Below are 22,280 nucleotides of genomic sequence, written 5' to 3' on the forward strand. Positions count from 1 at the left end.
TATTTTTAACTGTTTTCCCAATGTTGAAAATAAATCTTTGCAATGTACTGCAGGTAATTAATATGGGTTCTGGTTTAGTTTTCTAAAGGAATAATACATGCCTGTATGATTGTTTTAGATTAATAACTCTTGGATTTTTCTATTTGTTCTTTTCATATGGTTCTGTAGATGCTAAAAACACTTTGAGCTTAAATTTAAGAATTCATTTTTCACACACAAAAAAGCTTGTATCAAAGCTAATTTTAATTTTCCTTAAGCTTTACTTTTTTCCTCAAGTTCTGTTTGAACCTATGGGATAGAGGAAGCAAGCAGGAATGTTCTTGGCTTCCAAAAGTTCTCTATTGCCAAGTGCTTATATCTTCACTCAGCCATTGCAATCTGTCATTTAGTATCAGAAAATCTATAACTTATGTTTCTGGCCAAACATGAATTTTGTGTTTGTGACTTTAAAAATAAAACACACACTTTGATGTTGAGATGTTTTGCTTAAGCTTCTAGTGTATCAGTATATTGTTAAATTATATCTCGTTCTGTACAAGATATCTAGGAATGCAGCAAAATCTGAAGAGGTTTTGTTGGTTTTGTGGGTCTACACACACAGTAATTTTGGATAAGTGACAGGAGAAAGCATAAAAGTTTAATAGCCAGTGAGAAAAGTCAAAGTATAAACTGATATGTAGTGACTGGGACCCATTATGAAGAGCAGTAGATTGGTACTAATAGAAAATACAGCTAATACACAGGAGAGGGGAAAAATAGCAGATGGATATGCTGATGTGGCTGAAGCATTTTCTCACTTTTTTCCTCATCTGTCTTAATTCTGATGGTGGGAAGAGAGGGAAATCATCATTGGGCTATTATGCACAGCCAGCCACTGAGAAACACTGAAGCCCTAGGCAGAGAATACATTAGCACTTTCTAATTGTAATTTAGAGGCTTTTAAGCATCTGTGCTCAATAAACTTCATTCTAGGTACTTATGAGGTGACAATGATCTCTGAAGCAGATACGGTTTGGGGAATAGATGAGGTGAACAGGTGAAGAGTAAACTTAGGGTTGATATTTAAAACAATAATTAAAGGTTGGGAGTAAAGGAAGTTGTGGAAGTTGTAGATGGGCCAAATACAGTTCAGTTCTCAAAAAAATAAAACCTAGAATGAATACATTACTCGTATCAATAAAGAAAAAAAAACCTAGGAAATGAATGGCAGTTATGAATTCAGGTCAGTTGCATCAGTTCCCTTCTCCAGCATGCTAACAAGTACTACAGAGAAAGAAGTGACTGAAACAGCAGTGATATTAGCAGTTTTCACCTTCTGATAAGTAAAGATGATTATTTCAGTTGGTCTTTTCACCTGACATTCTCCTAAGTAGCCTAGGGATCCATATGCTAAATATTGTCTCAAATGTGCTAAGACAGATACAAGCATACTGAAAAATAAGCTGAGAGTAGTTATAAGAGATTCATTGCCAAAATAGGCGGATATATTAAGAGAAGTTTCCTGGAGTTTCTGGATTTGACAACTTTAGGCCATTCCCTTTAAATCTATTGCTAGTTAACTCAGAGAAGAGGCTGACCCCACCTTGCCATAGCCTCCCTTCAGGTAGTTGTAGAGAGTGATAAGGTCACCCCTGAGCCTCCTCTTCTTCATACCAAGCAATTCCAGTTCCCTCAGCTGCTCCTAATAAAATATGAAATAATCTTAAACTTGTAATAATTTTAAACAAATATGAAATATTGAAAACAAATTGATGGACTTTGAAGAATTAACATAGGATATGAAAAGAGGCATCCCTTGTTTTTTAGTAGGTATTTTTTCTAATCTCAGGGGCTACTGTTATGTTGGAAAGAAAACACAGTAGTTGTCTTTGGTTTGATGCAGTTTGGCCATGTAGATGCTTCTGTGATCTAAGAAGAGTTATTAGGATAGGGTGGGATAAGTATATTTTCTGTTCGAGGCTGCATAGGAGACTGTTTTTCCTGCTCATCAGGCATTGATTGCAAAGGAGCAACATAACATGGTAGCTAGGCAAACTCATAGTAAATTGCTGAGTCAGGGGAAAGCACTAAGAATGAAGAAATAGTTTAAGGAAATGCTTACAAGAAAAAAAGCAGCCTAGTCAGGAAACACTTCTCCAACTTTGGAGGCTTTTAAGAATGGTTTCGATTAATATCAAGTAGACCTGCTTTCTTTACAAATTCTGTTCTTCAAGGGGGGATAAACAGCAAGATCTCTTGAGTCTCTTCAATTCCATCAGTCTTTGATGCATTTCTCCCTCTTGTTCACAGAGAGAACAGGTCACAGTGTAATCAAAACCTGAAAATTCAGGGGATTTTAAGTGAAATGATAAGTCGTGAAATCTGTCTCTGGTCAGCGTGCTTCTTGATAACAGTATTAACAAAGAGCTCAGTTTCCTTCTTTGACACCAAAATGGATAACTGGATTTTTCAGAGGTGTAGAGCTGTTTGATACCAAGCTCTTTGACAGTTTGTTTCAAAATGAGAACTGTTTTGGACTAAGCAATTTTATAGTCAGCTGTGAAGTATCCAACTTGCTGACCTAAAATAGTTTTCAATTCTCCTTGAAACACTAAAAAAAAAAAGTTGGAAATTCTGCTTTATCTCATTCTTAAAGTAATACAGATAATAAGACTAATTAATTTCCTATTTTATTCTAAAATATGCATCACTTAACTATTTTTTTAAAAAGACCCTCAATTAAATATCTCCTCATTTTCCTGAGGATTTTTTCTATATTTTTATTTCAGCTGATCCAAAGGCAAACAGTAAGTAAGGCCGAAGTAGATTGTTGTCATTGGTTCACACCTGTGTTAATAATTAGTGTACAAAAATATCCACTTCAGTGCATTATAGAATCTCACAGCATAGGAGTGTCAGCAGGAGAATACTTCAAATTAGTTCTCTAGGTTCTTTACTGTGCAAATGTGAATGTAGTGTTTGCTTTGAATTTTAATGCCCTCATAAGATTAAATAATATTTTTACATTTTGGAAGGCGGAGATTTTATTATAAAACCTACAGGGGAAATAAACATAGAAATATTCACCTAGGGGCTGCTCTGTTTCTCATGAAAGCCAAGGCAAAAGCTTTTGTTGATTGTGCTAAAAGTTGTTTGCAGTTTAGTAACTTTCTTAGTCAATTACTTTGGGATTCCTATGGACTTGGTAGGGGGATTCATCATAAAGATGCTGTTGTCTCATCTGTTCATTTCCTACTTTTTCTTCCAAATTTGCCTGTATGAAGCAGGTATGTATGCAGCTGCCTCAATGTTTTTTCATGCCCTGTTCCATATTATCATTAATTGTTGTTTATAATTTGCTTTTGCTCACTTAAAGTCATGTAAAAGTGAATCTTACCTTGAAGTGAATAGTGCAGACTAGATGGATAACAAGTTGCTCAGCTTTTTTCATTCAAGAATTCTACTAATGGGTCTATCTTAAATACAAAAATTACAGATGAGCAGCACTTAAATCATCTCTGTACTACTTAGCTGTTTAGATGTCTCATGCTTGGACCACATATGTACATGTATGTTTTGGAATAAATGTATTTTGTACAGTTATTCTCTCAGTTCTTTCTCTATGTGTTACAGAATTCAATGGAATTAATGACTGTTAAGTTTGATATTTAGAGAGAATGATCATTTCATTATTAAAAGATTCTATCTTAAAGAAGTGGTATGTTTATCCCTGATTATTTGGTACATTATCATGGGTTGGGGTGGTTGATGATTGGGCAAATTGATCTTAGTGATCTTTTCCAATCTTGATGATTCCATGATTGTAGTTGCAGCTCAGGTAATGGTTATGTTACATAGTATGATCACTACCTTGATTTCTAACAGACTGCTCTGTGTTTCATAGAATATAGGATTGAGGTTAACATCTCTGTATTGCAAAGGACTAATTTCCAAGCACAGTCTTTCATTTTCTGGGATAACTGTGAACTTTGTAAAGACTAATATCTCAAGGAAATGTGTAATCATAGAGCAGACTCATGAGAAGTTACCTTGGTGTTGATTTTTGGAATACATTGGTAATCTCTAATACTATATGGCAGGGAAAATACTCAAGTATGAAGTGCTGCAACACTTCCAAAAGTAGATAACTGCTACCCGTCAGCAGAATATTTCATAATTATGAAATCATTCTTGTTGATTTTGACAATCTTTCCTACCCTATAAAAGATGCTTCCACACACACACCCTCCTCCCACCCCCCTGCCAAAAAAAACCGCAATAAATTTACATAACAAGACATTTCATTGCATAGCCACTACTTAAAAGCAAGGTCAGCAAGAATCATTCAGATAGCCTACATATATCATAATTCTATCAGCCTTGATGAAAATGCATTAAAAATTGTCCAGTGCCTTGTGTAATTTGTGTTTAAATGCCAGAGAGTCCTTTAACCAGAAAAGGAACCAATATATTAACTTGAAACTGAGGCAAGAAAATCCAAATGGGAGAGAGACCTTTTAAGATACTTTTACAGTGGGGAAAAAAAAAAAAAGAATATTGTAGTATTTCAGTAAAATTTTACATAGCTCACTACTGGAGTTATCAGGAGAGACTACTTTTTCCACGGAATATATGCTCTAAATGTTGTAATATGTTTTTAGAAGGGCTATGTAGTTAATACAGATGTTCACTCTGTTACTCACTGTATAGTGCAGAGTTGGTTTTTTTGTCATTTCATTGTCATTCATCTCCTGGGGGAAGGAGTGGGAACACAAACAACAGAACTGCTGATTGACTTTTACATAATAAAGTCCAAGACACAAAGTGGCTGTGTTCTCAGGTGTGCTTATTCCTGGACCTGTTAAGGTGTTACAAGGAATATAACCTCATTAACAGAGTGCCCTGTTATACTATTACCATGACAGAGTTTAAATGTTCAGTAAAGAACAGCGTCCTGTCATAGCCATAAATTTTATTATGTTGGAGCTAGTTCAGTATTTCTGGAAAGTGCTGTGTTGGGCCACATAGGCATTCTTCAAGTGACTTGCCAGAAATGCCAGTGGAAACCTGCAGCGCAGGAGAAATCTGAATAGTGATGTTCCTCCAGCCCTTAGTGCTCTTCTGTCAGACTTTCTGCTGTCATTAACAGTCAGCAACCAATTTTTAGGGTGTTTACATGAAAGAACTGATTTTTTTTTTCTGATGGGAATAACTAATGATGGCAACTTTGAGACAGTTATTGTTTTGTTAATACATTCAAATTACTTTTGTGGGCATAGAATTACTATTGGCATATTCTCTGCTTAATAAGTAATAATTTAAGGCATTGCCTAACGAATTAGACCACTAGTATGCATCTCCTGAGAGCAATAACAGTGTAAGCAAAATGGAAAGCATCAGGTATGATGCTGAAAATGGACCATTCATAGTTGCTCAGGGGTGGTGGAATGGATGTTTTTTTCCTTTTTAACAGAAGGACAGCATTATTTCATTATTCTTTTTTTAAGTATAGTGAGCATTCTTGACCAGGACCATAATGGGAATCTGCTGAAGAGATTTGGAGTTCTTTAATTCACAGTGTTATGTAGGAATTCTATTAGTCTCTAAGAACTTTCACAGAATCACCAAGGATAGAAAACACCTCCAAGATCATCTAGTTCCACTGTTCACCTACCACCTCACGAAACCATATCTTGTAGTACAACATCTAAATGTTTCTTGATTCCTTCCATTCCTGGAGATAAAACTTGGTTATTAGTTAGTGTCTCTTAAATATCTTGAGTAAACCTGTAATTTTCGCCCTTTCAAATCGACTCTCATTTGAATGGAGATATGAACAAATGTCATCTGGTGGTCCCTTAAAAATGACTTATGTAATTGAAAGGTGTTAAGATTTCTGAGCATATTTTACGAGCAGTTGATTTTTTAAAGTTTGGGGGAGCTTTCTGGAGAAAAGGGAGTTTAGTAGTGGTTAATGTCAGAAAGATGCTTGAAGACAAAATAATTAAAGATGAGGAATGGAAAAACACTTGAAGAAAAACACTTGAAGAGGATGGTATGAATAGGTAATGTAGGTACAGAGCCATCCTCTCTATTCTAAGGATGACAATCTTACTATGCATTAGAACAACTCCCTACAGGTTAAGAGACCAGGCTCTCTTCAATCGTTAGATAACTCTTTAGAGGATATCTCACTACATGTTGAAACAAGAATAGCTTGAGATTGTGACTGATAATAAAATCTGTTTGCATCACATATTTTAATGATGATTTGGTGATATTTTAATGACAAGTTTTTTTCTTAACAGTGATATCCATGCCGAATGTTGCATTTCATTTAAAGTATTTATAATGTTAACCTGATTTCAGTTTTAATGCTTTCAGGAATTCCATTAATCTAAGTTGTAGAGACAACCTCTAATTTAGCTGGAAATCTTTAGATGAATTCCAATCAACGAGCAAATCTAACACTGCTTGGCGTTCCTTGTTGAAGTAATGTTGTGAAGAGATGAGAAATAGAAGTATGGTACTATGTTATATAAAAATACTGAATTGATATTGAGAAGGTTGTACATCAACTTTTATGAGCATAGACACTGTATTGAAGTGGGAGAAGATGATAGAAGTTGCAGATAGCACTATGAAGAATGGAGGCAGTTAAGGGAGCTTTTTGAAAGAAATGGCCAAACTTCACAGACAATTAATCAGAAATTTTAAGGAATCAGTATGAAGATAACCATAATACCTCTTAGTATCAAGATCACCTACAGGAAGAATATCTAAAATTTTCTACTGCTGTAGCAAAATAGGACCAGTAGGAGGAAAGCAATTATAGGAGTTTTATTTTGGAGAACAGAGGCAAAGTCTGGTTGAAGTACAAGCAGAAATAGAACAAGGATAAAAGAGGTTGTTTGCTGGTAGGCAACTCAGTGGTCACTGTTGTTTTCTGGATAGGTTACCTGCACCCGATGACCACAGCTCTCTCCTGGCTGCTTACTGAAATAATAATTGATTACTGCTAAGTATTTTTTGCATGAATGTGCTTGAGTGTGTGTATATGTGCCTGATATACTAATCAAATCTGATTAGCCAGGTAGTAGGATGAGAGATCTGGACATAATGTGAGTACTATAGTAGGTACTATTTACCTGTAATCACTGAGTAGTAGTGATTACAGGTAAATCCAGCAGCTAACGAGGGCTGGGTTGTGTGTCTGTTTGTATGCTTTCATACAAAGCTTCAAGCCAGATTAGCCAGGAAGACCCACATCTAGAAATTCCTGATGTCTCAGATGGGCTGGATCTGTGCCATCTGGGTCCAGGAGGTCTTGCATAGACTTCGTGATACCATTGGAAGCATCCAAGAATAAGAGAGTTTATGTTGGAGTGAAGAATGTTGTGTATGCTTTGCAGGTAGTCAGGATTGGAGTTTTCTTATAAAGGAGAAACAGGATCAGGATGTTTGTCATGTGTATGTGGTTGTATTTTATGATAATATGAATGCCAATAAAAGCAGTGCTCTTGGCCTCCGTTAGTGTGTGGCTGGCCTTCTGTATTTTAGGTATTTGCTTTCACATCTTCAGAGTATAAACTCAGATTTGCTGTCTAGACCTGCAAGTGGGAAGTGCAGTAACCACGTGCACCAAGCAGGGAGGGGAGGAATCTTCTGGCTCCACCAGTTTGGCTCCCTTGAGCTGGGAATGATATTTCTCCACAGTCAAATTTGTTTTCCCTTTGGTAACAAAGGGAAAATAATTTTGGGGATGTTTCAGTTATCCATATTAAAAAAACAAAAACCTTAATTGATACTTATGTCTTCTTTGGGAGTCAGACATAAAAAAAAAATAAAAAGATAGTGAATAGAAACTAGATGAAACCAAACTCGACAAATAACCTATTAATTACAAAAAAGACAATTAGTCTGAAAGTTGTTGATATTAATTTCAACTTGACAGTATTTCAAATTTGTTTTTCAGTTTACAAACATTTTATTCTACTCTTCACAATTACGCAATAATGTGCTTTTGTTAATGGATTAGAGAAGCTGAATGTATTAGCTTTGCTGAATAATATAGCTGTATTATTTACATATAAAGAAGTGTTTTCCTTTTTGGAATGAATGGTGTGTTACTCGAAGAAAATTGTACTATTAGGAAATATTATTCAAAAACCTCATGTATTAAGTTTTCATTTATTTAAGTAAAATGTATAATTTGTTTTCATTCAAAATTGAATCATTTTGACTTGTACAGCTTTAGTTAAAACACATCTGATGCTTATGCTTGAGGCGAAAAAGACTAATAATGAACAAACTATTAAATCCACAGAGTAATGAGTACTGAACATTAAAACAGGTGCGTTATGGGAACTACCATATGTTTTCAGCTGAACTTTGCTCAGAATTCCTATAAACTTCCTCTGGTATTAAAAAGTAAACTGTTACTCTGCAACAGATCTTCAGTGATCTGACTTGTGCAGATAACAGATGGCTTGAAGGGCCTTCCAGCTTCTTTTTCTCCCTAACGAAGTGTTAAAAATGAAGCCTATCATCTATTATTTTCCCGTGCCCTTCTTTATCACTTTCTGACTAAACAGAAAAGTGATTTATTACAGGGCAGTTGCCCACACAGTGGCATTTTGGATGTGATCATCAAAACACTCCACGCTGGTTGTTTCATTTTCTGTAATGAATGTGGCAGAAGTTAGCATTTCACAAGTACACTGTATAATCTGCAGGACTTCAGTACTCCTATCTGTGTGCCCCTGCAGGAGATCCCACAAGTCCGTGACACAAACTTTAAATTTCTTAATCTGTATAAATCTACAGGTTTCTGTTGGGAATTTTCTCAAAAGTATTCTCAGAAAGAGGCAACAAACACTGTAGAGATGTAAGCATTCATCTAAGCTGATGTTCTACCAGTTCCAAATATCTATCTTAATGCCCCATCCCTGGAGGCTTCCAGGGCCCAGTTGGATGGGATGCGGGGCAACCTGATCTGGTGGTTGGCAAGCTTGATGGTCCTTAAGGTGCCTTCCACTTTCATCCATTCTATGATCTAGTATCACTTTCTTCCTTAAGAGTAGCATCTTTAAACTGTGCAGAAGAAAGCAAATCAATAACCAGAAGCTGGTTGCAGGATGCCTATTTTCAGTCTCTTCTTGGGTATCATTCAGATGCAGTAACATGGCAAAGGAAGTTGCTGACTGTCAAGAAGATGAGAAAGCAACAGGATCATTGAAAATGTTTTAGATTCCTACATCAGGAAGCAGTAAAGCTCATTAATTTAGGGCTTACTCATAATAACCTTTTTGTTACTGTCACTTCTCTCTATTTAAGTCCTTGTTGGTCTTTTTTTCCCCTTTTTCAGTGAAGCTGTTGCTTGCTCATACAACTGATACATGTCTTACAGCTTATACAGACATTCCTGATTTGGATAATCATCATTGACATTAAAAATAAATAAATAGTAGTCTTGTCAGCTCATAAAATTTAATTGCTTACAAAGCATGTTAAACAAGTGACTATCTGTATACAAGGACTATGGTGATAGAACAAGGGGAAATGGTTTCAAGCTCGGGGAGGGGGGATTTAGGTTAGATATAAGGGAAAAAATCTCTTACAGTGAGGGTGGTGAGTCACTGGAATAGGTTGCCCAGAGATGTGGTTGATGCCTGTCCCCAGAGACTTCCAAGGTGGGAAGACTTCTCTGTCCCTGGAAGTGTTCAAGGCCAGGTTGGGTGGGGACCTGGGCAGCATTAAATGAGGAGGTTGGTGGCCCTTCAAGTGGCAGGGTGGTTGGACATTCATGATCCTTGAGGTCCCTTCCAACCTTGGCCATTCTGTGGATAAGGCAACCTGATCTAGCTGTGGTGTCCTTGTTCATTGCAGGGGAGTTGAACTAGATGGCCATTGGAAGTCCCTTCCAACTCTAAGGATTCTGATTCTATGCTTGTGTAGCATCACTATGAGTCATGCACTGACCTGCATGCAGAGATCTGAATCTCTGATTCTGCCAATGCTAGGAATATCACATCTATTACTGTATTGGAGCTGTTGCTGATACATCATAGCATCTCAGCAAAGACAGTAAGTTTCAAACTATGTAGTTTTTAAGGTCTTCCTCTAAAATTCTCAACTTCCTGAATAACTTTACTACTCTTCTGCATCGGGGCATGAGGGGTTAGAAGGAGCATTTTCACAATTCTAGTTTCTCTCTTTACTGTCCTCTTATACATAGCTGCTTGTATTCACTGATGAGTGCTACACAAACACCTCATTTTGCATAAAACTATTCAGCTTGATGATTTTACTGTTCTTGCTTGTTTGTTTTTTGCATCCCTTAAGAAAGATGAACTTGATTCTATTTCACCCTGTTCAAGGGAGCTTCTTCATAAAAATTATGGGATGCAATTTAGTGCTGTTTAGTGGATCATGGAGGTTAGAACATACAGGTGATAGAAGTACAAAACACTAAAAAAGACCAGTTATAAGTCATCTGTGAACCATGTAAAATCTTTTGTTGGTCTCCATTTGCCTCTTGCTGGATAAAGGCTTTTACAGTGTACACTACAAACAATGATTTTATTCTTTTAATTGTTTTTGTCAGCAGGGTAGCTCAATATGACAGGAGTCAGGCACATGATTTTGTGACTATTTCTTATGTCAGACTGAGTTGTTTTTAATTTTCTGTATTTTGATTACAATTTAAAAACACTGTAGTGATTTCATTTCATGATGATAGCATGGAGACAAGGCAAATGTAAATGCTGTCCACCAGTTCCTGGTGTCTTCAGTATAGTTCTATACTGAAAAAGTTATTTCAAATCTATTCTACTGTTAGGCTATTTTGGTTCTGGGAACAAACCAAGTTGTCTGGTATCTAAGGAAATGAAACATGTTTTCTACTTTAACTGTAGATGAGTAAGGCTCTGAGTTAATATTAGACTGAAATATGCATATTCTCCTAATGATGTGTAAGATCTGTAAATAATGACAAAAATTCCAAAACAAAACTGTTTAAATTTGCTTGAAAATGTAATCTTAAACTATTGAGAAGGGGAAATCTGTAGTAATAGTAATCTGATTACTCTGAACGTTCAGCTGTATTGGAAGCAATAGACAGCTTTCTGTTAATGTTGCAATTTCTCATCTGTTTTGAGACATAAACCTTTCCTGGAGATATCTGATGATGATCTATATAAACAAAACAAACCTGTAACCCTGACAAACTCTTGACCACAGCCAAAAACTGTATTTGAGGATGTTCCTGATCTGTTAAAAATATAAAATAATTGTAAGAGAAGACACATTGTTCTCCTTTTTCCTTGCTGGGCTAACTGTGGCACTGGATTTATTCTCTCTCTTTTAGATACCTAAGGAATAGAATACTGTCTTTAACAATATACTCTCCAGCTCCTTGGACAGTAAAGTTATAATTCTGCTTAAATGATCATGTATTACAGAAATAGCAGGTTTTTTAATCTACTCAATGTAAATGTTAGCTGTGGAAATAAAACTGTGGAGAGTGTAGATGTTGTTGAAAGATTTGAAAGGAGTTCTCTCTTACTGAGAGAGTGAGGGGAATGAAGAGATCTTTTCTGCACTGCCCCCTTTCCTCTTACCATAATACTGTTAATTCACAATAACCTCTTGCAAAATGCCTTGTTCAATAAGTAAATGCTGGTAAATAATACATTTAAGTATACTAAGATGTAATGAGATTCTGCGTTGTGCAAAAGTTAAAATTTGGATATCCCCATGTTTTCATGTGTGCAGATGATATTTTATTTGATTTCACAGTTCAGCAAACTGAGAACATCCTTTCTACCCCACTGTGAGAAATATTAGTAGCAAGGGAATCCAGAATCAAAACATGCGGTGTTATAAATTATTAAAGAGTAGCTGTTGGTCCTGCTTACCCATTGATTGTACATAGCAGTGGCTTGGCATGGTGAGCTTGAACCAATACATCAGTAAGTGCTGTCAAAATGAGTTATTCATGAGTAGTAGGCAAATATCTGCCTGGAATCCTTATTTGATCTGTAATCCCGTGGAAGTTAAATGATTTTCACTGCCACTTTACCATTAAACTATGAATGTTAGACTATATCACATTATCTGTATGTATGTGTAACTGAAAAATAATCAGCATTTCTATAGTAGGAGACAGTCTTTTTTTTTTTTTACAAGGAATAGCACTTTTGTATCAACATAGGTAAAATCATAAATTTCATGTTGATTCTTGATCTTTGTACTTCCTGTGTTTATTCCTCACTTTACATTTCATTCACATTTTGGCAGTATGCATACCATCAACTGATAACTTAGCTTCTGTACTTATGTTATTATTCAGATGGATGCTTCAGTATTTCCAACACCAGACTATGCATTTACAATGTACTGTGCTTAGTACGTTGTTCCTTTTCAGGCATTAGTCTCATCCTAGTATTTGGGTGCACTTACAAGATTTTTGTGCTTTCTTTTTTTTATTATTTTTATTTTAGTAATGGAAATGCATGAAATATATTCAATGCGTTTCTCAGTCTTCTCATGTATCTTATTCAGTTTGCATTTCATAAGCATACTTTTGCAAAATCTGTACTAGTCTATACAGGAAAATAAAAAACCCTAAAACTCAGTGGTACAGAGCTGTCTGGATTTTAGCATAGCTTTGGAAGAAAATACCACTACTTTAATCATATCTACTGCTGATGAAATTCACTTCATAGCAATAGGATAAAGACCCTAAGTTATGATGTTGTATGAATAGCATACGAATTGCAGCTCAGGCATGGATCTGAATTTGTTTTATAGATTGGAGTCTAACAGAGGGCATCTGTAGTGTGGTATCGAATCTCATGTTATAGCCACTGGAGGTCAAGTCAACAGTATCAATAATGTAGAGTTCAGAGAGTACAAACCCTAAAGTGAGATATTGACCCACAGCTGATTGAGTAGCTCTTTAAACTGCAATAATCCTGCTTGCAAAATATCTGATAATAGTGGCAGGTGTGACAGTGCATTGTAGATGGCTGAAGTAAGTTTTATCTGTAGTTTATAAGATGAGAATAAGTTCTTATTCTGCATCCACTTGATAGTTGGTGCTGCCAGTTATGCTACTTTCCAGAGGGACCTTATGTGGAAACTTAAGACTACTCATGCCAAATGGAGGACCATGTAACAAGGTGAATTAACAAAACCTTGTAAAAGGTTAAAATTATGGAGTGCCCCAATGGCATTTCCTTTCCCGGAATTATGCTGAAGACCTGGGAGGTTGTTGATGATGAGCTGGGAGGAATGGCTGAAAACCAGAAGGTTCTGCTACCATTCACCTGGACAGACTAGAGAATTGGGCAGAGGGGAATCTGATGAGGTTCAATAAGAGCAAGTGTAGAGCCCTACACCTAGGGAGGAATAACTGCATGCATTAGTACAGCTTAGCGGTTGAGTTGTTGGACAGAAGATCTGCAGAGAAGGACCTGGGGGTTCTGGTGAACAGCAGGTTGGCCATGAGTCAACAGCGTGCTCTTGTGGCCAAGAAGGCCAGTGGTAACCTGGGGTGCATTAAAGAGGGTAGGTTGAGGGAAGTGTTGCCTCACCAGGGAAGGTCAAGAGGGAGGAACATCTGGAATACTGGGTTCAGTTCTGGGCTCCTCAGTTCAAGAAAGACAGGGAACTTCTAGTGAGTCCATCAGAGGCTCACACAGATGATGAGGGGCCTGGAGCATCTCCCTTATGAGGAAAGACTGAGAACCTTGGGGCTGTTCAGCCTGGAGAAGAGAAAGCTGAGTGGGGATCTTATCAATGCTTGTAAACGTTAGGCAGAGCTCTTTTCAGTAGTGTGCAGTGACAGGACAAGGGGTAGTGGGTACAAACTGGAATACAGGAAGTTTCTCTTGAACACGAGGAAGAACTTCTTTGCTTTGAGTGCAGTGGAGCACTGGATCAGGTTGCCAGAGGGGTTGTGGAATCACCTTCTCTGGATATATTCAAAAACCACCTGGACACTTTCCCATGCAACTTATTTAGCAGGGAGTGGTTGGACTGGGGGATCTGCAGAAGTTCCTTCTAGCCTGTACAATTCAGTGGTTTGGTGAGGTGAGAATTTCTGCTAGAAAAAAAGGATAGAAAAGTTGTCTGTCTCATCTGGACTGGTTTTTTTTGTTTGTTTGTTTTAACCTTTGTTTAAAGTTTTGTTTCCTCTGTCTGTCAATGTTCTTTTGTTATGTAGCATTTCCTCACATAACTCACTGATGTCATCTTGTTAAAAGGTCCTTTCTAGGGAGAACTGAAAAATGGACGAGTCAATGTACGAGCAGGTTGCTTCATGCAAAGGAATGTGAAGCAGAAAACACAACCTAGTAAAACAATCAAGAGGGTGAACAAAGTATTTCATGAGAGAAAAAGATTTTAAGTTTGGCTTTGAGTTAGTGAGAAGCTCTTACAGCAGTAAAGAACGAGGAAAGCAAGCCTTTTGCTAACAAGTCTCTGCATAAAAAAGCCTAAGTTAGTGTAGGAGATAATGTACCTGAAAGTGGTTTATTATGTCTTTTATTGCTGAGAATTAATATGAAAATATGAATGGGGTAGGAGGAAGAAAAACTTGAAGTGTAGATGTAGCCTGTCATTTTCATCTCTGCAAGAAGGAGGATTTCTTCTGTAATGCTCTCACACCCATTAGAAAGCACATTTTAAAGTGTATATATTCATATATATGCGTATGATTTTCTCTTATGAAACCACTTATAAATGGCTACAACCATGCACTGTGGGAGTAGGGACATAAACGTTAGTAATGGAGAATACAAATGCCTACAGACATAAGAGCATGCTCCTTCCTACACTGCAGGACTGTTCCCTGCAGAGGAGTTGTCAGTAGTGTGCTGACAATGTTCTTTTTTCCTCTCAACATGCAGAATCATGAGCCTGTTGTCAGCATAGCTTCCATAGGGGATTGGTTGCCAGAACATATCCCCTTTCTTTTATTTTTGGCATATAAATGGGAATTAAGCCTGTAACTATGAAAACCCAACCCAAATCTTTGGGCAGTTAATATGTCCAGACCCATCCAGGAAGAAAAAGCAGGAGCGAGAAGGCAAACCAAATGAGACCAATAAATGGAGGTTGCTGTTTGGTCTCTGAAAGGTGTCACCTTAACTATATGCTTTCTGTGGAGGGGCAGAAGCAGTCAGGTTAATGTTCTGGGAAGGTTAACGTTATGAGGTAACTTGCATCAGCTTAGTGCAGAACTGATACATCTCAAATGGGAAAAAAAAATCATTAGACTTTATTAGAATAATGACATTACAAATGTCTTCCAGCAATGATGTAATAGGATATCAAGTACATGTGGAAAAGGAAGTGGAAAGATGGTGATGTAATAGTGTTCCAAAGTTTTATAAAATGACAGACAAATAGAGGTCAACTTCTGGGAGTCATCTCTGCCCTTGGACTTGGAAGAGACTTATCGTTTTGTATTTTTGAGTACTTAAAATGTTGAAAGATGATGAAAGCATGAAGATTAACCCTTAGTTAAATTTGTTTCATCTCACTGGGATCATATAAATGTGAATTCGTAGTAGATATCACCTTTTAATTGTAATGCAGAACTGTATTGATTAGCACAGTTTAATAGCTGACCTGACATTGAGCCAACAGCTGCAACAGAATACTTTGTCACTATATTGCCTCTTCACCTGTTGTGAACACTTCTATAAATGCAAATTGAATTCACATAAAAATCATAGAATTTGATAATGGCTTGGGTGGAAAGATGATTCAACGCCTCTGCCATGGGCAGAGTTTCCAGTTACTAAAAAAAGCTGTCCAGGGCTCCATCCAGTCCTGGTCTGGGAGCACCTCTGGAGCATCTTCAGCTTCTCTGAGCACCTGTGCCACGCCACACTGAGTAAGGAATTTCTTCTGAAATCTTAAATCTCCTTTCTTCTAGTTTAAAGCCATTCTCCTTTGTCCTATCAATATCTACACATGTAAAAATTTAGTCTCCTTCCTCCTTGTATACTCACTTCAGGTACTGAAAGGCTACATTGAGGTCTCCTCAGAGCCTTCTCTTCTACAAGCTAAACAAGCCCTATTGCCTCAACCTCTTCTCATAGCAGGGGTGCTCCTTCTTTGTGGTCCTCCTCTGAATCTGCTCTGACAACTCCACATCATTCTTGTACTGGAGCCCAAGGCCTGGACCACAGTGCTCCAAACGAAGCTTCACTAGGACAGAGTAGAGGGAGACAATCCCCTCTCTCATCCTGTTGCCACCCCTCTGATGCAGCACAGGATACTGTTGGCCTTCTGAGTCAACAAGTGTTCACTACTGACTCATGTCCATCTTTTCATCCATCGTGTCACCCAAGTCCTTCTCCATAGGGCTGCTCTCAAGGAGTTCTTCTCCCAGTCTGTTTGAAGGCTTTGCCTCCTGCATCACATTGGAGTTTCTAGCAGTGTTAACAGTGACAAGAGTAATATAACCATGAAACACCTTTCAGCAGTGAGGTCTTCCTAAGCAGGAGTCTGTCTGGATTCCTGTGCTGCTTATCTATAGGTAGTATTAGCATCAACCATGGGAGTTGCTTGTTTAGCTTATTAGATGCATGCTGGAAGGTTTGTATTCAGTGCTCTTTGGCAGTGTTTGAGGGAAGTGGCACTGTCTCCAGATCTCAGGATTGTTACTGGCTTAGGCTGGGGTTTTGCTTATGAAGGGGTTGCCCTTCTTTAGAGTTGCTACCACTAACGAGTCTTGGTTACAATCTTGCTCACAAGAGCAAGTTTTTTTTTTTTTTCCTTTTTCCTCTGCTTCCCACCCACCAGTAGAAAGTAGAACTTGACTTTCTATGGATAACAAATTAAATTAAGAAAGCAACTGCCACTTAATGATTTTTCTTAATGATTGACTACTGCTGTAGTAAGTAATTATCCGTTTTGTGCTTTAAAGCAATTAATTATATGTGTCAACTGAAGTGCACTTCCACAGCTACAGGTTGAGAATTACTAGCAGTTGGAAGGGCAGGGGTGTCAGGTCCTTCTCCTATCACTTACAGATGGAAAGTGGATTTGAATACATTTATTGTGCTCACCTCTGTTTGCCTGAAACAGCTTTCTTCTCATATCTGTCTGAACTAAAAAATCCTCTTACAATAGCTAGAGGCACTGAATATGAAAATCTCAGTACTGACAAGGTTGGCACCTTATTTAGCGTGTTTGCAAATCCTTCTTTTTTTCTTTTCTCTTTCTCCTCCTGTTGAAATCAGAAGTCTTGGCACACTACATGAACAGACTAGCTCTGACTATACAGTTTTAAAAAGCAGCTTAGTAATCACAATGACTCGGAGCCTGGAATATTTTTGCAGTCCCTTGACTCTTATGAAGTATGTGCCTTTCACTAGTGGAGAAAACCTGTGAAATATGGCCAGGTGATACATGAATATTGGATGATTTAGAATCTGTCACACTCAAGAAATAATCACACAGAAGGACGGTCTATTGCCAGGGTTTAGTGCATTTAACATCAAATGCTCGTAAACTTACTAAAATTTAAATTGCATCCCTAATTACCAAATACATCTCATCATTTTCTGTCACTCACAGCACAAATGTGAAAAGTTGGCAGAGTTAGAGCACTTTCCTGCTCTGTTTACTGAAGGGCAATCTTTATGAATTTACCTCTGGAGAGTAAAAGACTTCTTACTGCAGCGCTAGATCAGCTTCTCTGTCTTCTCTTGCATACAAATACTTTTCCTGATGCTTCATTATAAAGTGAACTGCTTTGGAAGTCGCCATCACTTTATATGGGTAGCAGTGTTGAATGATTAAATCCTATTGTCTGCACTTCCTGTAGAAGTCATTAAAGTGGAAAAGAGCTACCTCTAAATTGAAATTCTGCCTTCAAGGTCATTATCATTTTACCTCTTTTGCCTTGTCTGACACATGCTGGTATATACTGTAAGAGTAGAAAAATAAACCCAATTTCCAATTAAAAAAAACAAAGCTATAAAATCTGTCTAGCCAGAAAATGGGAAAATATCCATCAGCGCATAGCAGATTGCTCTCAGAGCCTGTAGTTTTCACATCAACAACCAATAAAGTCATTCTCAAATCCTTCCATTCCCCCTTTTTCCATGCATTGTTGCTTCTTTATCAGCACATTTGTGTAGTTGTGATGATGAATATCAGTCTGATTCCACATCTTTCACTAGAATAACCCCCAAAACATAACTTGAAATGTGCTTCTTAAGCCTTACTTATTCACCACTGCCTCAGACTTGTTTCTAACCCTGAACACTGATTATAGTGATAGCAATGATATTTTGATAACCGTGGCAGGAAATATGTGATCAAACACTTAAACAGAAATGATCCTGTGTATTAGCCAGCATGCATCAGCAACTGTTGTTTTTCTAGCATTAAATACTGATTTAGTAAAGAAAAATTAAGTACGCTGACATCCTCATACAATATCTGTGTTTCTACAGAAAATTATTTGAGCATCTTCAGTGAAATGGATCTATTTGAGGGTGAGAAATAACCTGCTGGTGTAGTGAGGTAATCAGTTATGAGCTGTAGTGCTACCTGCTTGTAGCTAAAGGAGCAACCTGAGGGAGCTCATTCTCACAGAACACTTACCATCTCATCTGAATGCTTTTGGATATCCTCAGAATAATTGAAGCAGTTGATCTTTCTCCACCTGGAAGATGCTGAAAATTTCAAAATTTGTCAGCACCTCAAAAGTATTCTGCATTTTTTTTTTTCTATAACTAATGTGCTTAATTTATTAAATTATTTCATGAAAAAACTAAATCATAAGTTTAATAATAATGGTAAGTTTGCAATCTTATGGGGTGGCATGCGGCCTTCAGGCTGTGGCTTAAATGTGCCTAGTGTGGAACAATTGCTGAAGACCAGACATGTGTTCTCTCTGTTCCCTGAGCACCTCTGGATGCAATCAAGAGCTTTTTTTTTTTCTTTTCAGGTATGCAGTCCATTCTACATTCTGTATTGGGGTTAGAGTAAAGAAATATGTGGCCTGACATAGCAAGAAAACCATCTAATCTCTTTTATAATCAACCAACTAACATAGCTTATCTTTCACTATCAGCCTTTGTGAATGTAATCATCTGGAATGCATTGAGTGTTAGGAGGAATGCTTGAATTTCAATCACTGTTCTCATCTAAACACCATGAACAACAGTGCTGCTGCAGAAAGGATAACTTTACCTGTATGTGTTACCCTAATCTAAAAAAACCAACCAAATACCAATAATGCTAATACATCCAAAGGTTGTTACCTTGTTCTTGGAAGCCCAGTTTTAAGAGGCTTATTCAGTGCAGATTTTGTGAGGCACAAACTAGTGGGAGCTAAGAGTTTCATTTTATCCTTTAATCTTAATCTCAGCTGTATTGTCAATGTGAGAAAATAAAACCTGGCTCTGCAAGGCAATTGTTTAAACGTTCTTAAATTTGATTCATATTTAAGTGATATTTCCAGTGATTCTAATTTTAAGTGATTCATATATAAGCTGTATTCAATGTTTGTCTGTTAGAATGCAAAGATGATTGGGTCTTCTTTTTCTCTGGGTTTCTTCTGTAAGGCATGTTACTTATTGAATCATAAGGAAAAAAGAAAAAAATTACTGCAGTGACTTAAAACTATTATATTTTGAATGTTAACCAACTAGTTTTTTTTAGCATGTAATTTTGTCTTCAGCTACTGTGGTCAAAACAGAATGAACCAGGGTTACATACTCTGCAGAGCAGATGAGATCACACCTGACCTGCAAAAGAGTCTTAATATTCCCAGCCACCAGCCAGCTGTGGCTTTTCTCTGATGCTGTGGCTTGTCACAGACAGGCTGTTCATAGCAGATCTCATTTGTGCTTAAAACAAGACCTGTTGCCTGTTTACCATATTGAACTTTCGTGATCTTCTCAAGATACTCGAGTTATTTGAAATCTGTGCACATGCAAAGACTTTTCTTTTTTTTTCTTTGCAGTCAAGTATATTGGTACTTGTTTATTATTAGATTTATCTTCAGGTTTTTACAGTCTCCATTCCCAATTGCATACTATTATCACCTCTTTATGCTAATACTCTCCCTTGCTGCCTGGATTATCACCCCTCCATTTATCTTCTTATCGTGTGTGATCTGCGGTACTCATTAGCTTCCTATTCTCAGATCACTTTTTGCCTTCTCAGCATGTCAGATGACCCTTTTATCACTCAGCCATGTTTCACAATCAGCTCAGAATAATGCTTTGTACTTCCTTACTGTTCCCTAAGCTTTTTATTTCTTTGCTGCTTATTATATCTTGCTATCCATTTCTCTCCAACAAGCCTTGTTTTAATGCCTACTCAATCAAATCAGTTTTTTTTTTTTGCTAGTACTCTCAGTTGCCTTCATTGCCAGGCTAGTACATTATTGATTTGCATGGTTCAGTATATCAGAGTATATATTTCCTAGTGAATTTCTTTCTCGATCACGTCTATTTAATCCACCTTTTTCCAGTCTCCTCTTCAGACTAGACTTGGTATTCATGAAGCCAACAGTACATTAACTGCTTAACTCATTGGTTCTTGCACTTTACAAAGTGCTTCATCCATAATCTTACACATTCTGCCTGAATTCAGCCAACTTGCATTTCTTGCTCTGGATATGGCTACTTAAAGCACTTGTTTAATGTATATTTTAGACAATTTATATGCCTGAGTTAATACTTTTGAGGCCACTGCATAAAATGTTTTCAGCTCATTGGCTTCAAGGTACTTAAACTTGTATATCTTAAAGCTGCCTTCCAGTTTTATGATAGCTCATGTTAAATAATGAACATTTTAAAAAGAAATGGTGATTTTTTTTTTTACCCTGAAGATCTTCTTATTAATAGCATGGTTTTTTATGACTTGTAGGCTTTTATGTAGGAATCCTTTTCAAAAAGAAACTTTCCTTTATCCACGTTAAAAACCCCTTCAGTGTCACACAGGTATCAATAAATCTGATTTTTCTTATAAAGGATTTTAGAATAAGCAAACCTGTGACTGAGTTTAGAGCAGGAATTACATACTTAATGGGTTGTAATACTGTAAGGAGCAATTCCAGGCATACGTAAAATGGTTTGAATTGGAAAGCACCTTTAAAGAGGCTTTCAGCCCTCTGTTAAGGGCAGGGACAGCTCCCAAAGATCCATCCAGTGAAACCTTGAATGTTTCCAGGGATGAAGCATCCACAGCTTCTCTCGGCAGACTGTTTCAGCTCCTTGCTTCCCTCTATGTAACGAATTTCTTCCTAATGTCTAATTTAAACCTACTCTCTTCTAGTTTAAAACCAGTAGAATCATAGTGTGTGGCTTTAGTTTTTCTGTTATTTTAAAAGATTTTCAAGTAGTGGAACTTCTACCAGTTCTGGATTATGTGGGAATTCAGTGATCAGCAAAGACTTCTGAACTAGTGGAACAGTGTATTTGAATAGTTATCCTAAAATATATTTTCTTAATGTTTTTGGAGTTCTTCTGTGCTAGGGGAGTTGGACTAGATGTCCTTTAAAGGTCCCTTCCAACTATAAGGGCTCTGAAGGGCTCTAACACAGTTATTTAATTCTCTGACTATAATATTTAGGAGGAGAGGTTGTGGTAAGCTTTGTTCATCAGAGGGAAGAACGTGTTATAAAACTATTTCTTTGGTGTTGATAAGAAAGCCCACTCAAGATGGCTGTAGAATACAGTGGCAATAAACAGTTACATTGCCACTGGAAAACAGGAATTGGAATCTTCTAAAATGCTTTGTATGTTGTATGGACCTTATGCTTATAGGTGCTCTGCTGACTGTTACAGAAGCAACATAAAGGCTACTCTCAGACACAAGGGAAAGAGTTTAAAGACTAGTCAACCATAGGCTCTAAGACAGGTTCTCATTCTAGAGGCTACTACTTCAAAGTAACAAGGAGGTAAATTAAATCTGATTGTGGAATTGGCAGTATTTTCCACTGAAGGAGGCAAGCCTCTGCATCTGAAGGAAATAGATACATCATCGTGGTGTACATTTACCACTGCCATTAAAACTTAGAAAATCTGCAAACTGTTGCAAGTAATGCTGTGAATGTCTTTTCAGAAAGAAAAATAATAACAACTCTCTTCAGATAATGGCTGCTTTCCCATAAGATATGTCAGAAAAGGGATATGGTGGTATGTCAGAACTTTACTGTTTTTTTTCTTTTCCTGAAAGGATGAAAGTTTGCAGGAGAGAAGTCCAGTCATCTACTCATCATACTGTATTGCAGTGGATGTACACTGAATTTCCTTTCA

Source organism: Phasianus colchicus, chromosome 4 (assembly GCF_987193195.1).
Source record: "Phasianus colchicus chromosome 4, bPhaCol1.hap1.1, whole genome shotgun sequence".
Classification (NCBI taxonomy): domain Eukaryota; kingdom Metazoa; phylum Chordata; class Aves; order Galliformes; family Phasianidae; genus Phasianus; species Phasianus colchicus.